The sequence below is a fragment of the Callithrix jacchus genome, chromosome 20 (genome assembly GCF_049354715.1).
Source record: "Callithrix jacchus isolate 240 chromosome 20, calJac240_pri, whole genome shotgun sequence".
In the NCBI taxonomy this organism is placed as follows: Eukaryota; Metazoa; Chordata; class Mammalia; order Primates; family Cebidae; genus Callithrix; species Callithrix jacchus.
This window is the reverse complement of record NC_133521.1, coordinates 1,405,545-1,420,914: the sequence shown is the minus strand read 5'-3', so window position 1 is coordinate 1,420,914 and position 15,370 is coordinate 1,405,545. Positions and strand designations below refer to the sequence as shown.

The 15,370-nt window shown below is 34.7% G+C and overlaps 1 pseudogene; it reads right to left on the bottom strand.

The window, feature by feature from the left end:
* Positions 1 to 302: 302 nt before the first annotated feature.
* Positions 303 to 14,275, bottom strand: LOC128931030 (RPA-related protein RADX-like; annotated as a pseudogene).
* Positions 14,276 to 15,370: the final 1,095 nt, after the last annotated feature.

The following is a 15,370-nucleotide window of genomic DNA, read 5'->3' as shown; positions in this document are numbered from 1 at the left end:
CAAAATATATTCATTGTTAACTTAGTATTAGGTGACCAAAAGTAAAAGAAAACAAAATAAGTACAACCCAAGTGGAGCTCATTCTTCAATCAACAATAAATATCTCAGATGATTTTTCTTAATAATGAAATAATAAACAGGTATATTTATTAGGTTATGTGATTGCTTGAAAATTCTATGAACAAATAAATTTAAAGCTTCATTAGGTTCTAACAGTTTCAGTAATTTTTATGGTCTTATTTCTAATATGGTATATTGCAAATTTATATAAATAGCCATAAGACAACAAATTTATTGAATACTTAACCCATTGTAGAAATTAGTTTGATCTGTGGATCCACGGGGACAGGCTGTATTCTAAATGAATAATTTTTTTAACAGAATAATCTTGAAGCAGAAAAACTAAACCATCTCACAAAATTTTAAACCACTCAGGACACAGGGCATTCCACATAATCACCGACACCATGCCTGAACTGTCAACAACCTCCAAACAGGTCTAGAAAGAAAGAGTAAAAGCATATACATATCTGTCACTTTTATGTATACAGATGGTATATAACATATTATCTGTGATCATTTAGAGTGATGGAAAATAACATTTAATTTTTAATTATTAATAATGATTCAGTTGTCAAATCTGCTAATATTGGTAATCTAAAGAAGAGACAGCCACCAGATCCATGGGAGTACTAAATGTACTACTAACTTATTGTGTGAAGGAAGCTCTGAGGACACAGGCCAAATCTTATTTATATTTGATTCTTCCATAGTATTTAGCATAGTGCCTTACAGAATGATCCCACAACACATTTGTCAAATCAATGAGACAAATCACATGTTACAAGTTTTACCTTAACATTTTGACATCATTCTTGGTTATCTGAACTGTGAAATGGCTTTGATATTCATATTTGAGAACTTTAGATAAACATATAATTGAGTGGGCACAATGCCATCAATGCCCTGGTTACATTAATTTATTTATAGCAATACACAAGGCTGGTACATAAGACATGGAAATCATTTCTGAGACACTATTTGAGAAATGATGCTATCAGAAAGGGGAATGTTAGAACAAGTGTGTGCATTATTGCTGACTCTGAGTATAGTTAAAGTACAGAAATCTGTTGAGGTAGAAAGTATCTGATGGAGTTTTTCTCGGTATTAAAATACAGTGACAACTTCAGCTTGCCTAAAAGGCAATCATTAATGTGGTTTCTAATTCTTAATTTCTTCTTAAATAATGTTATTTTCTCAGACCCTTTCTCTTAATGATGAATATAGATTTTGGGCAATTCATTCCTTTATTCATTAAACATTTACTGGTTCTCTACTCCAGATGTTATGTTAGGCACTGGAATGAAGAGATGAATCAAACGTCATTCCTAATAATAATGACTAAAATATATATAGGACTTATGTGCCTGGAACATAGGTAAATTCTTTACTTATATTAACTACTTCAATCCTCACATCAACCCTGTAAGGTAAGTACAATTAGTATCCATATTTTACAGATGAGTAAACTGAGGCTTTAAAAGGATAAATTTCCCTATATCATAAAGCTAAGAAATGGTAAACAGAGCCAAAACCTGAATTCATTTCATATGACTAGAGGAAGTGCACTCTTAAGCACTATAAAATACTTCTTCCCTACAGTCAGAGAGCTCACAGTAGAATAAGGTTAGCAAATCTATTAACAGATATGTATAACTGGGTTATACATGCTCTATAGTGGGGTCCTGAGTAGCATGTAGTTGATTCTCCTTAGTGACTAGGCATATGGGTATATATGGAAAGATTTAAATCAGAGTTAGGCACTGAACTGAATCTTAAAGATGGCTTTGCCAATGTGATGATAATTGAAAGGAAGAGCATTCTAGGCAGAAGAAGTAACATAAGTAGAAGTATGAAAAGTAGAAAACAATTGATTACCATTAGAAAATTCCAGGTAGGGCACTTTGGTTATTATGGGGCATAGAAAGCTCAGGAAGAGATGAAACTGGAGAGGCAAGCAGGGACAAAATCATGAAGACACAAAGAGACAGGAAGGCAACAAATACGTAAAGTTTAAAAATCAGGGAAGAAAGTATTGCAACAGTGAGAAGGCAAACAAATATCAAGGAATGACTGAATAATTTATGATACCATGTGCTAAAACTTTATAACTGCAAAGTTATGAATGATGAATTTTTAGTCATAAGAGCAAATATTTAAGAAAATGTAAAATAATACAAAATTGTATTCAGAATATAGTTCCCATTTTTTAGGAGAACATCATTCTCAGCAAACTGACACAAGAACAGAAAATGAAATACTGCATGTTCTCACTCATTGGTGGGTGTTGAACAATGAGAACACATGGACACAGGGAGGGGAGCACTACACACTGGGGCCTGTTGGGTGGAATAGGGGAGAAACAGTGGGGGATAGGGAGTTGGGGAGAGATAGCATTGGGAGAAATGCCAGATATAGGTGAAGGGGAGGAAGGCAGCAAATCACACTGCCACGTGTGTACCTATGCAACTATGTTGCATGTTCTTCACATGTATCCCAAAACCCAAAATGTAATTTAAAAAATTAAATAATAAAATAAAATAAAATAAAAAAAGAAAAATTACTGTAATATATGACATATATAGTTACATGAAATATATGATACCTGTACCTATGTACATATATGTTATATTTATGATATGAATATAATAGATATGTATATGTAAATCTAGTTTATGCTTATATATGTGTATATAAGTGATGTACACACACACAAGAAAGGGAATAAAACACACCATGTTAACAGTGGCTCTCTCTGAGTAGTAAGATCTTCAAATAGCTTTCTACATTTTCCAAATTCCCTATAAGAAGCATGTATACTTTTGTAATGAAAGTTTAATGAAATATGTAAAATAGTTCTTGATATCATGGGAAAATACAGTATAATATTAAGTAAGAAAAAAACAGAACACAAACATATCAAGGAAGTAGAGCTCATGAGCATTATGCAGTGTGGAGTCAAAACAATAGAAAAGTATCACACAGATTTGACAGTGAGTTACTAGTGAATGATAAGCTAAGGAAAAAAGCCAAAGTAATTGTGTTGAGGAATGGGAGGTAAGAAAGTAAAAACATCTAGTGTAGACTACTTCTTCAAGAAGCTTACCTGAAGAGAAAGAGATAGGGAATAAAAGAGTCATAAGGCCAAGGCAGATTATTTTATTTTCTCTTTTAAATGAAAGGCTAGAGTATGTTTATATGGTGGTGCAGAAAGCATAGCTGAGAAGAAAAACTTTTAGGAAAATAAAAAGGTGGGAAGAAGACCACCTAGATCAGGAAAATAAAGGCACCAATACAGAAATAATTTTGTATGTACAATAAATTATGCAGAAAAATACAACATATATTTATGTACATTTTAAAATTACATTGAAGTGACTTACGCTATTTAAATGAACAGGTTATTATACTATTAAGTGTGTAAGTTATAATTTTTAACCTTAAATTCACATACTATATCTTATCATTACTTGTACTTGATATGGTTCAGTCATCTTTTTATCAGGTTTCCCATAGTATCACCATTTTGATTTATGTATGATCCTCATAAGCAATGCAGGAAAATTTCTTCTGTTAGCCCAGGTCATTTCAAGGTGAGAAAGGGAAATTATTTTGGTATCTAGAATGTAAAAAAGAGAAAAGAAATTCTGTTTTACTTGTAATGATAACTTCAAAGATCTATTTTAATAGTTAAAAATAGTAGCTCAATTATACCTAAAGCGAATCCTTCTTGCCAGCTAAACCCTGCCAGCTAAGTCTATATACATCTCTCACATAAACTACATTTGATCCCTAATATTAACAGCTGAAATATATATAAGGCTTACCATGTGCCTGGAACATAGGTAAACCTATATTAACTAACACATTGTTCCATCTAGAATGCCTTCCATCTTACATTTAATAATTTCCTGGAAAACCTGGATCTAAACTCACCTCCCATAAGATATTTTGTGAAAAAACAGACCTCAATGTCATGGAATGTTATTCCCATTACTAAGCACTTATATATTTAATTTATAGAATTAAGCCAAGCACGATGGCTTACGCCTATAATTTCAGCACTTTGGGAGGCTGAGACCGGTGGCTTGCTTGAGCTCAGAAGTTCAAGATCAGTCTGGGCAACATGATGAAACCCCCCTGTTTCTCCAAAAAGACAAAAGTAGCTGGGTGTGGTGCATGTGCCTATAGCTCCAGCTACTCTAGAGGCTGAAGTGGGGTGATCACCTGAGTCCAGGCATCTGAGCTCACTGCAGCAAGGCTGAAGTGAACTGTGCTCATTCCACTTCAGTCAGGCTGCAACGAGCCATGATCACACCACTGCATTTCAACCTGAGCGATTGAGAGCCTGTCTCAAAATCTATATCAGTATATATTTCTTTTATTACACTTTTTTGTATTGCCTCCACCTCAGTTTCATATGTATAAATTCCATCTCCCCAAAATATACCAGACATGAGCCTGTATCAGGACCTTTACATTTTTTGTCTTCCCCTTAGATATGCAAGTGACTTTCTCACTCCCCTCCAAGTTTTGCTCAAAGGTCACCTTCTCAGTGATATTATCCCTAGCTATCCTATTAAAAACTGACCCCTTTACTTATCCTCCAATCCACTTTATTTTTCTAGATAGCCCTTACTATTTTCTCATATGCCATATGATTTAATTAGAAACATTTTAATCTGCAAGCTCACTGGCAAGTTGAAAAACTGCTTAAAAGGTATTTATCAATTTAAAGAATTAATTTGTAATCCTGATGTAGTCTTCCTTGGATTAAGAGACGTTCCATCTGCAACTGTCTCCACATTTTTCTTTCTCACAGCCCACAGTCTCAACTATTAAGACTTGAATTTGCATTATTACCAATATTTATTTTGCTAAGGCTCCCTTCATTTCTATCTTTTTTAACATAATATTTTACCTAGTCAACACTTTTGACAAGAAAAATCACACTTGTAATTTCTTTTTAATAAGAATTTAAGTGGTATTATATAATTATGCCCATACCACAAAAAAACACACACAATTTTTCTCTGTAACTTTTCTTTCAGATTCTCCCAATAAATTACTAGCCCAGAATCACAGATCCTAACATTCGATCTGATATAGTTTAGTGATTTTATTTTAATGTCAGATGAATCTCAGATGAGCTTTGAATTGTCTTGATCAATGGAGTACTCTTGATAAACGAAGGCATGTACAGCTCCTTTATTGTCTGAAGTAAATTCAAGAGCTACATAGTTTGTAAAACTAGAGTTCTAAGAGCCTCTGTTTCTGTTATAATAAGGTGCAGAGAGTTAGGTGTAATCAGATGTCTTTCTGGTTAACATTTTTCCCAGTTTGGGTTTTTAACTTACAAACTTCAGAGAATACACATTTTATCTCTCAAATCCAAAAAAGAATTAGAGGCTGTCTATAGACAAAAAAGAATTTGTGTAAATTTATAAAAATAAACATGTTCATTATCAAAAAAGAAACAATGAAAATAAATAAACTGGATATTCAATATGCAATAGAACAGTGATTCTCAAAACGTTTCGATCTCAGAATCCCTATACATTCTTAAAAATTATTAAAGATCTTCAATAGCTTTTTTTTCTTTTGTTGAGTTGGAGTATCAATCTGTTGCTCAGGTGGAAGTGCAGTGGTGTGATCTCGACTCACTGCAACCTCCACCTCCTGGATTCAAGCAATTCAGTCTCCCAAGTAGCTGAGACTACAGGCGTGCACCACAATGCTCGGCTAATTTTTGTATTTTTTAGTAGAGATGGGGTTTTACCATGGTGGCCAGGTTGGTCTCCAACTCCTGACCTCAAGTGATCTGCCTGCCTCAGTCTCTCAAAGTGTTGAGATTACAGGTGTGAGCCACTGCTCCCAGCCTGAAGAGCATTTCACTGCACTATAAAGCAGACTAAGAATTTTTTTTAAATTATCAGTTCATTAAAAATAGCAATAATAAACTAATATGTATAATTACAAGTAACTTTTTTTTGTAAAAATGTAAAAATGACCGTATTTTGCAAAATCAAAAAATAATGTAGTGAGAAGTGTGGTATTGTTTTACATTTTTGCAAGCCTTGTTAGTATCTACCTTAATAGATGAAATTGGATTCCATCCAATTTGGCAGGTGGATACTCATATCTTCTTTGATATTTAGTTGGCTTCGGTGTCACATGTCATTTAACCTCTGGAAAACTACACAGTACACTTGTGAGAGAATAAGGGTGAAAAAAGGTGAGTAAAGCCTTAGTATTGTGAAAATAGCTTTGACCTCATGGATTTTTTGAAAATGTCTTGGGGCACCACTAGAGGTCCCTGGACCATACTTAAAAATCATAGCAGAAGAGTAAATTTAAAAAATGAAGAAGGAATGAATATTAAAGCTAAAAATAATGAATCAGAAAACACTCTACCACAATTTAAAAAAAACCAACAGCACTGATAAATTCAATTTTCTGGAAAAATTAATGAAAAGTTAAATCTTTCACAATTCTAATCATGAAAAAGAAAACAAAAATGTAATACTCAGAATGTAAACAACTATACACACAAAGAAAAATTATTTAAAAATTATTATATATGATTTTATATCAGTAAATTTTAAATATCAGTGACATAGTTAATCTCTTAGAAAAATATGAATTACCAGTATTGCCACAAGAAGCAAAAGAAAACTAAAGTATATTTTCACTCATGGAAGAAAATGAAAAATGTTCACTAATGATGGCTTCCAAAACTGGGAGCAGGTTCACGTGGTTTTACAAGAAAATTCTAACAAATGTCAAAGAATAGCTCTTTCCCTGAGCTATAAATTGTCCCAGAGCCCAATAAAGCATAGAAATTGTACCACTTCACTTTATAAACTTAGAATAATCTTGAAAAATTCCAACAGAAATAATACAGGAAGGGAAACTATAAACGAAAATCACTTATAATGGCAAAAATCCTAAATACTTCAAATTTAATATAGCAGTATGCTCAAAGACAACTGTGTCATGATCAAATGGAATCCTAAATGTCTTCTCTTGTTCATTCGAAGTATGTTATATATTCAGAATAATTCTGGAGACTGAAACAAACACATAAGTTTAAATAATTTTGTTAAAATATTAATACATGTACTCCATAAATATATACACCTACTATATACCCATAATTTTTTTCAAAAACATTGAGTAACCACTAGGAGTCTAGGAGAATACAAATATAATGTATAACTTCCAAACTACTAGAAGAAAAATAATATTTTAATCCTGCAAAAGTAAAAGAAACACATAAAATGGTATATTTTATACATAAAAAAATAATTTCAAGAACAGTTACAAACATCATTATTCACATTAAATATAGATAAATTAAATTGATGTTTTAAAAAACGTAATTGGTTTTGTTCAAAAGGCAGAGTCTTAGCTATATACTTTTTAAAAGAAACAACCCTAAAACAAAATGGAAATAAAGGGATGGACAAGCATGCACTAAAGTCAGTGGTTCTCTCTTTTTTTAAAATTTTTTGAGACAGGGTCTCACTCTTTTGGCTCAGGCTGCAGTGCATTGGCATGATCAAGGCTCACTGCAGCCTCAACCTCCCAGACTCAGGCTCCCCCCTTCACCACCCTCCCACCAAGTAGCTGGATTACAGGCACAAATAACCACGCCTGGACTATGGTATTTTTATTAAAGACGGAGTTTTGTTATGTTACCTTGGCTCATCTGGACTGGTCTGGACCTAGGCTGGTCTCAACATGGACTCTGTACTCAAGCAATCTGCCTGCTTGGGTTTCCCAAAATGCTAAAATTACAGGCATGAGCCACTGCATCCCCCTTTCCAGTGGTTCTCCAAGTGTGGTCTCTGTACCAGCAGCATCATTAACACCAGTGAACATGTTAGAAATGTAAATTCTACAGCCCTACCCCAGATCTAATAAACCATGCACTGCGAATGGTGCTGAGCAATCTGCATTTTATCTTGTTTAATTTTGTATTTTTGCATTATTGAATTATAGTAGTCATTTTTGAAATAATTACACTCCAGTTGAATGGCCTTTTGTTAGTGTTTTCCATCTTTCAAATCCAATTTTTAAAAAAGGCAAAATTGATTTAAACAATCATGTTGAAAACTGTTGTGATAATTTATTGTGCATCAACTCATTTTGATTATATACTTTCATGACCTTCATGTGTTCTGATTAGCTTTTTGTGGTCTTCTCTGTCATTTCAAGTGAGAATTTTACTGATACAGTAATACCTTTAAATACCTTTCTTTATTTTCTTGGCTTTTTTTTTGGTTCAAAATTTCAAACATACTGCTTTAATGATTTACTTAAGTTTTGGTGTATTCTTTATATTAGCAAACTTTTCCAAATCTTTTTTTTTGCTTAATTTTTTCTCTCATTTTTGTAAGTATAATTTTAACCTGTCAGTACCTGAATGCTTATTTGTCTCCAATTCCAATTGCTCATTTTTGCCTCATTCATTCTTTGCAGTGTTTCTTGTTGTTATTTGTGAGTTCTTAGAGTTAGGAAGCATTTAAGTTATTTTTCTGACTGGCACTCTTGAGTTGATATGCATGCCTTCTCATGTTTGAGAATCATTGTCCTAAAATGCTACCAAAAAAGACTGCCGAAGTGGCAAACATTGCTATCAGGAAAAATGAAATTCAAGGCAAAAGGGACAAAGGCAAATTTCATAAGTGTGAAACTCACCAGTAATATACTACTTAATCAGTTATGAAACTGTACATGTTATAGTAACATCTAAAGCAAAACCTTTTAGAAATGTAAGGAGAGATAAAACTATCATCATAGATGGAAGTCAATATTTCTCTCAGATAAATGAGCAAATAAAATTGATTAAAAACAAGACTCTGGAATATGTGAATTATATTTTTAAAAACCCGGTATAATAACAAACTTTAAGCCTAATAAGCTTTTTCTAAATGTTCAGAGATTAAAGAAGTGAAAACAAGTCAGGCATAATAACCCACACCTGTAATCCCAGCACTTTGGGAGGCTTAGGTGGGTGAATCACCTAAGGTCGGGAGTTTGAGGCCAGCCTGGTCAACGTGGCAAAACCCCATCTTTACTAAAAATACAAAATTAGCTGGTGTGGTGGTGTATGCCTGTAATCCCAGCTACTCAGGTGGCTGAAGCAGGAGAATCATTGCTGGAGAACCAGGGAGGTGAAGGCTGCCGTGAGTCAAGATCTTTGCCAGCAATCCACCCTGGAAAACAAATGAGTCTCTGTCAGGAGGAAAGAAAGAAAGAAGGAAAGAGAGACAGAGATGAGAGAGACAGAGAGAGAGAGAGAAAGAGAGATTGAGAATTAAAGGAAGGGAGAAAATAAAAAAGAAATGCCAATTACATGTCAAAAAAATAAGAGAGGTTTAAAGATATTACCATCTCAGTAAAATTCTCACTTGAAATGGCAGCGAAGACCCCTGAAGTTTGAAAATATCAGTGAAATTTAGAACCCAAAAAGCTAAACAGAATACAGGAAGGTAATGAAAGTATATAATCAAAATGAATTGATGCACATTAAGTTATCTCAACAGCTAGTTTCCAACACGATTGTTTAAATCACTTCTGTCATTTTTTTAATGGATTTGAAAGATGGAAAACACTGAAGATGATAATTGGGCTGAAGTGTAATTATTTAAAAAATGTCTACAATAATTCAATAATACAAAAATACAAGAATAGAATAAGATAAAATAAGAAAATATCAATAATGAGTAACAATAAAATCTCTGTACTTCCAAACCTGGGGGATGCAGCCTAAGCAATTTCCATGGGAAATTTCAAAATTTTAAATGTTTTTGGAGGAAACAAACAAGGAAATATATGCACCAAGCATTCAACTCAATAAAGTAGTACAAGAAAAGTATGAGCACAGGAAGCATATAGAAGAAATTAAAGATGATAGCAGAAATTAAGTCTATCTCCTCACTATAGACTTTGTTCTTAGCAAAACCAAGTGTCTTTAAAAAACCAAAAATACAACAGATAATGTTCTGGTAAGGCTGATCATTAGAAAAGGTGAACACACAAACAAGAGGATTGTGAAAGGAGTCCTAATTGACAAGATAGGTAAAAAAATGTAGATTACTACGTACAACTTTGAGATCTAGGTGAAATGAGATTCCCTAGCAAATTACCAACTCTCAAAAGTGGGCTCTTGAAAAAGCATTATTAGTTTAATCATTTTCTCTAAAAGAAATTGCAAGAGTCATCTCACTTAACCCCCAATCCTGGCCCAAGACACGAGGTTCAGATAGTTTTAGAGGGGAATTTTACTAAACCTTTAATGAACATATAATGTCTGTAAGCGTAGGAAGACGGGCAAGCTTTCCAACTCATTCTACTAGGCTAATATTAACTCAATATAAACAATTCATTCAAAAAAATACTCCCCTAGCAAAAATCAACAAAAACAAAAACCAAACCTATAGACCAAATTAATTTAACAGATGTAAAAATAATCATGACCAAGTGGGAATTCAAAAGTGGCTCAATATTAGTAAAACCATTAGTTTATTTCATTCATTCCTTTGTTCAACAAATACTGAATGCCTACTATGTGCCAGACATTGTTCAAGCTATAAGATATGGCCCACAGGCAAAAAAAAAAGTCATGGATCTTATAAAAAGGTAGGGGGGAAAAATAAAACAGCTAAAGAATATAATTTCAGAATGCTATGATTATATGAAGAGCATTTGCAGGGTAATATAATAAGTGGGGGAGGAAATATTTATTTAAAAAGGCACTTTTAATATGTTTTAATTTGAGCTGAAATGGGAGGATGGAAAGAAACTTTTCAGAAAGAGGAGAAAGGAGGTGCAGGAAAAAGACTGGTGGTTTGAGGATCAAAAAGAAGGCTGGTTCCCAGAACAAGATGGTGGAGGAGAGGGCTTAGAGATTAGAGAGGTGAGTAAAAGATTCTGTAGGGCAGGGTGTCTACAAACTATATAGCCTATAAGCCAAATCCTGCTTGTTGCTTGCTTTTGTAAATAAAGTTCTATTGCAACACAGCCAGACCCATTTATTTACATACTGCTTAAGGCTGCTTTCTATATACAATGGCAAAAGCGAACGGTTGTGGCAGACATTATGTGTCTTCAAAAGACAAAAAGATTTACTGTTTGGCTCTTTACAGAAAGTTCACCATACTCTGATGAACAGCCTTGGAGACCCCGGTAGAGTTTGAATTGCTGCCTAAATGCAATAGTGAGCCGCCTGAGAGATTTAGGCAGAAGGATGTCGCACAGGCTAACTTGTACTTTTTAAAGCTATCTTTGAGGTCACAATATGTGTTAGCTTTCAGATAGGGTAGGGACGAGGAGGAGACATGAGGGAGACTTTGGGGTAACAAGATATAGAAATATACTATATCTTGAAGGGAAGAGGGTGGTGGTTACACAGGTGTATATGTATATAAAATTTTATCAAGCTGTATTTTTAAAATTTTGTTTTTACTGTGTACACGGTAAACCTTAATGAAGAGTTTCAAAAACACAAATGTGTACCATGAACAAAGTTAAGAGAAAAAGAATAGATTGCAAGAAAACAATTTGCAGACAAAGTTTTAATACCCCTTAGCAAAGAAATTCTATAAATTAATTAGAAAAATGACAAAAGATATATTTTAAAATAGTAAGATATGGAGAAATGGGCATTCTCATACATATGCTGGTGAATGTGAATTTGTACAGCCTTTTCAGGAGAGGATTTGTATACATCCACAACATTAAAAAAATGATACTAATACCTTTTAAGGTGGCAATTTCACTAAAGGAAGCCATTTAACAGCAATACTTGAACATAGTAAACAAATATATGTGTACATTCTAATGATGCTTGTAAATACAATGCTTGTATTTAATACTAATAAACAAATAAGTGCCTAAAATTACAAATTACCTATTCCCATGGGCATGATTACAGAAATTATGACACACCCATGCTATGGTATGTACAGAAGTTCAGGAAATATACCTGCGATGTGTTTAGTGGAAATAGCAAATCACACAATGAGACATTACTTCCTTTTGTATTCTTCAAAGACATACACCAAACTACTGAGAGTTTGGGATTTTTAGAGGAAAAGTGAAGGCACCAGAGAAGGCAAAACAGGTCTTTCACTTCTCCCTAATATTTTATTATTGACTATTTGAAATAATTATATTGACTATTTGAACAAATTTTACGGTGAACATCAATATGATCACTTCCTAGACTTTATCACTAATATTTTACTACCCTTGGGTTAAATATTTCTAACACAATGTGTTTTAAATGTACAGATTGGGTTTTATTTTGGCACACAGACATTACCTTTTGTAATATAAATATGGTTTTAATGAATAGATAGTATGACAAAATAAACACAAAGTATTAACCCCCTCAACTCTTCTTTAGGACACAAATTTGTCATTTACATATTCAATTCTAAAAATTAAAGTAATCAACATTTAGAGTAATAATGCAATATTGCCTTATTTCACACTTGAGATAAAAATCATTCCATCTTTTTAAGTCCCAGAAGTATTTATCTTGTTTTTAAAATTTAGTTATTTAAGACATCCTTGCCTACACATTGCTATAACATCTTTAACTGAATGTGACTATAATTGCATGTTTTTTTGAGCTAAGCTATCCTTTTACTTTCAAGTTTGTTGCTCTTACATGTTACAGCAAGATTACCTATGATTTAGTATTGTGACAACATTTTAAAAAGGACTGAAAAGCAGTAATGCAGAAAATTATAATCTTTCTCCTTCCAGTACTTATTTTATTTTTTGCATTTTATTTCTTTCCCCGTTTCAAACGTGTTCATGCATATAGTACTATCATTCCCCTTAATTTCATTTCTTAGAGGATAAATTTAATTGACAAGCAGTTGCTGATGACAAGCTAGTGTTTTCAGGTTAACTTCCTACTTCTGATACAGAAAATTTGAACTTCTTAGATCAGTACTGTCTGTGGTGAGTAATAAGAAACAAGAAAATGAGAATGCCAAGCCTTCCCATAAAACCACACATTTAAAACGTGATATTTACATAATTCTTACACAGCGTTTCAATCAATGTAAAGCACAAATGAATACATTCCGGAACATCCTTTTCGAATGAAGATTAAAACATGCAAAACCGCAAATTTTTACAACCCTTACACTAAATTAAAATCTATTAGCTCTTCAACCGTCACAACGTACTAATTCCACAATTGGATTGGGAATAAAACGAAGATTAATTCCACCACAATTAAACATGTAAAGAACGTATAAGGTATACTGACTCCCACATCGGTACGTATGCCAGACTGAATTTTAAGATGTAGTCAGACACTTCCTGAATTGGCTACTTTTGCAATCAAAAAAACAAAGAAAAAACCAACAAAAACCACAGGCTGTGCAAATTTCATTAAGCATCCTTGGGTCATTCAAGAAAACTTGTCGACCTGTCACTCCTGGCTTGCAATTAACAATATGAAAGCATCTTCATTTTTTTCCCATTCAAGCAAGCTCCTGAAAACTATTTTAAAATAACCCTCTGCCATTCGTTCCAAACACTTACCGCTAAAGTTGAGTTCCTCGGGTTGCTTGTCTGTTAACCAGGTATCTCCATACGGATCTTCGTTATTCCACATCGCCAAGTAATGACTCTTCCTTCCTCTTAAAAGCCTCTCTGCTTTGTCCTCATGTGCTCTATTTCTGAAGGGAGTTTCTAAAGAAATAGCGTCTGAGGTCTCCCCACAGTGGACGTTACCTAAGCACAGGTTCCCCTGGCCTATCCTTATCTCATTGTAAAGACATGAGAGTCTGGAAATTCTCATTTGTATGCCAACTTTAAGAATATTTTGATATACGAGACAGTTCAAGCTGAGGTCCAGACAGCACTTCTCCTGGTACACCTCGTCTGAGATAGTGACATCATAGCAATAAAGGGGAGGCTTGGGCACTGTGTCACATGGCTCATCCTCTAACAGGTACCTTTGAACGGCCAGCACAGTGACAGGCACCACCTCCGAGGGGGTGCCACACTGGAGAGGTGAGCCTATAATCTCTTCAAGAACCTTTTGAATCCAGGACATGCGCCCTTGGGCAGCAGCTCTTCAGATCACCCCTCCCGGGACCCCAGCCCGCATTCTCTCAGGGTTCGGCCAACCTATCCCTGCATGGGAGGGATCAGCTTCAGGCTGTCCTGACTCACCAGACATTGTTGGATAACTGCGTACCTGCTTCACTACCAAAAGCTAGTTTGCCTCGTTCAAAGCGGAGGGAAATAAAACCGCGCGCTTTGACGCCAATAGCTACTCTGCCTGCTGACAGGCAAAGCTCAGCCCCGTAGCGGAGCTGCAAAGACGTTACGGGTGCGCGCACCAGCTCTCACACCCCGCCTCTGGTTCGGTGCACTTAGGACTCGAGACACTGTTACTAGGCAGTCACATGCGCAAATTACCTAGCAGGTCGTCTGACCTTGTGCTGGCAGGGTTGCCATCTTGGGGAGGGATGACAGGGGAAGGGGAGGGGGAATCGGTGGTTGTCACGGTTCTCAAAAAGAGATGGGAAGGAGCACTTGCGGCTCCCCTGGAAAGGAGGATGCCTAGAGGCAAGGAATAAGAGAAAGTGGCAAGAATCGGGGTGCAGAGTCAGTGCTCAGGAGTTTGGGGTTTGGGCTTTGCGCCGGGAACAGAAAGTGATTTAGAGTTGGTTAATATACATTAATGTAGTAACATGGGTTTCCTGCAGTATGAACAAAACCAGATAATGTATGCACAGCCTCCAGGTTGGTTCCTGGCACAAAGCCTGCAATAAACATTAGCTGCTATTGTGACTAGCATTAGCATAATTATCTGTAGTGGTTCCCTGAGTGTAGGGTGGGTGAAGTAGTGTTTAAGTGCAAATGAAAGTAGAGAACTAGAATTGGATTGTAAAGGGCTGCCTTTAGATGACACTTCTTAAAATGCACATAATTTTAATATAAATATTTCAGAAACTTAGCTTAATGTAAGGCATATATCAGGAATCAATGTAAAGTGAAAAAGCAGGTAAGAATAGTTAAAACTAAGAATAAAATATTTATCAGATGTACTTCGATGTACCAGTATACACAGAAGGAAGTAACTGTTCTCAGAATACCTTTAAAGACAGTGGTGAGCTAATTTTGTTTATATTAATTTCCTTTTGCTCTCTAGTTTATCATTCTTTATTCACTATTTATGAAGTCTCTATATGAAGTAGGCACCGTTTTAGGCCACTAGGGATAACTGTAGTCAGGGCCCTACCCTCAAGTTTCTTCTCATTGCTTGGGC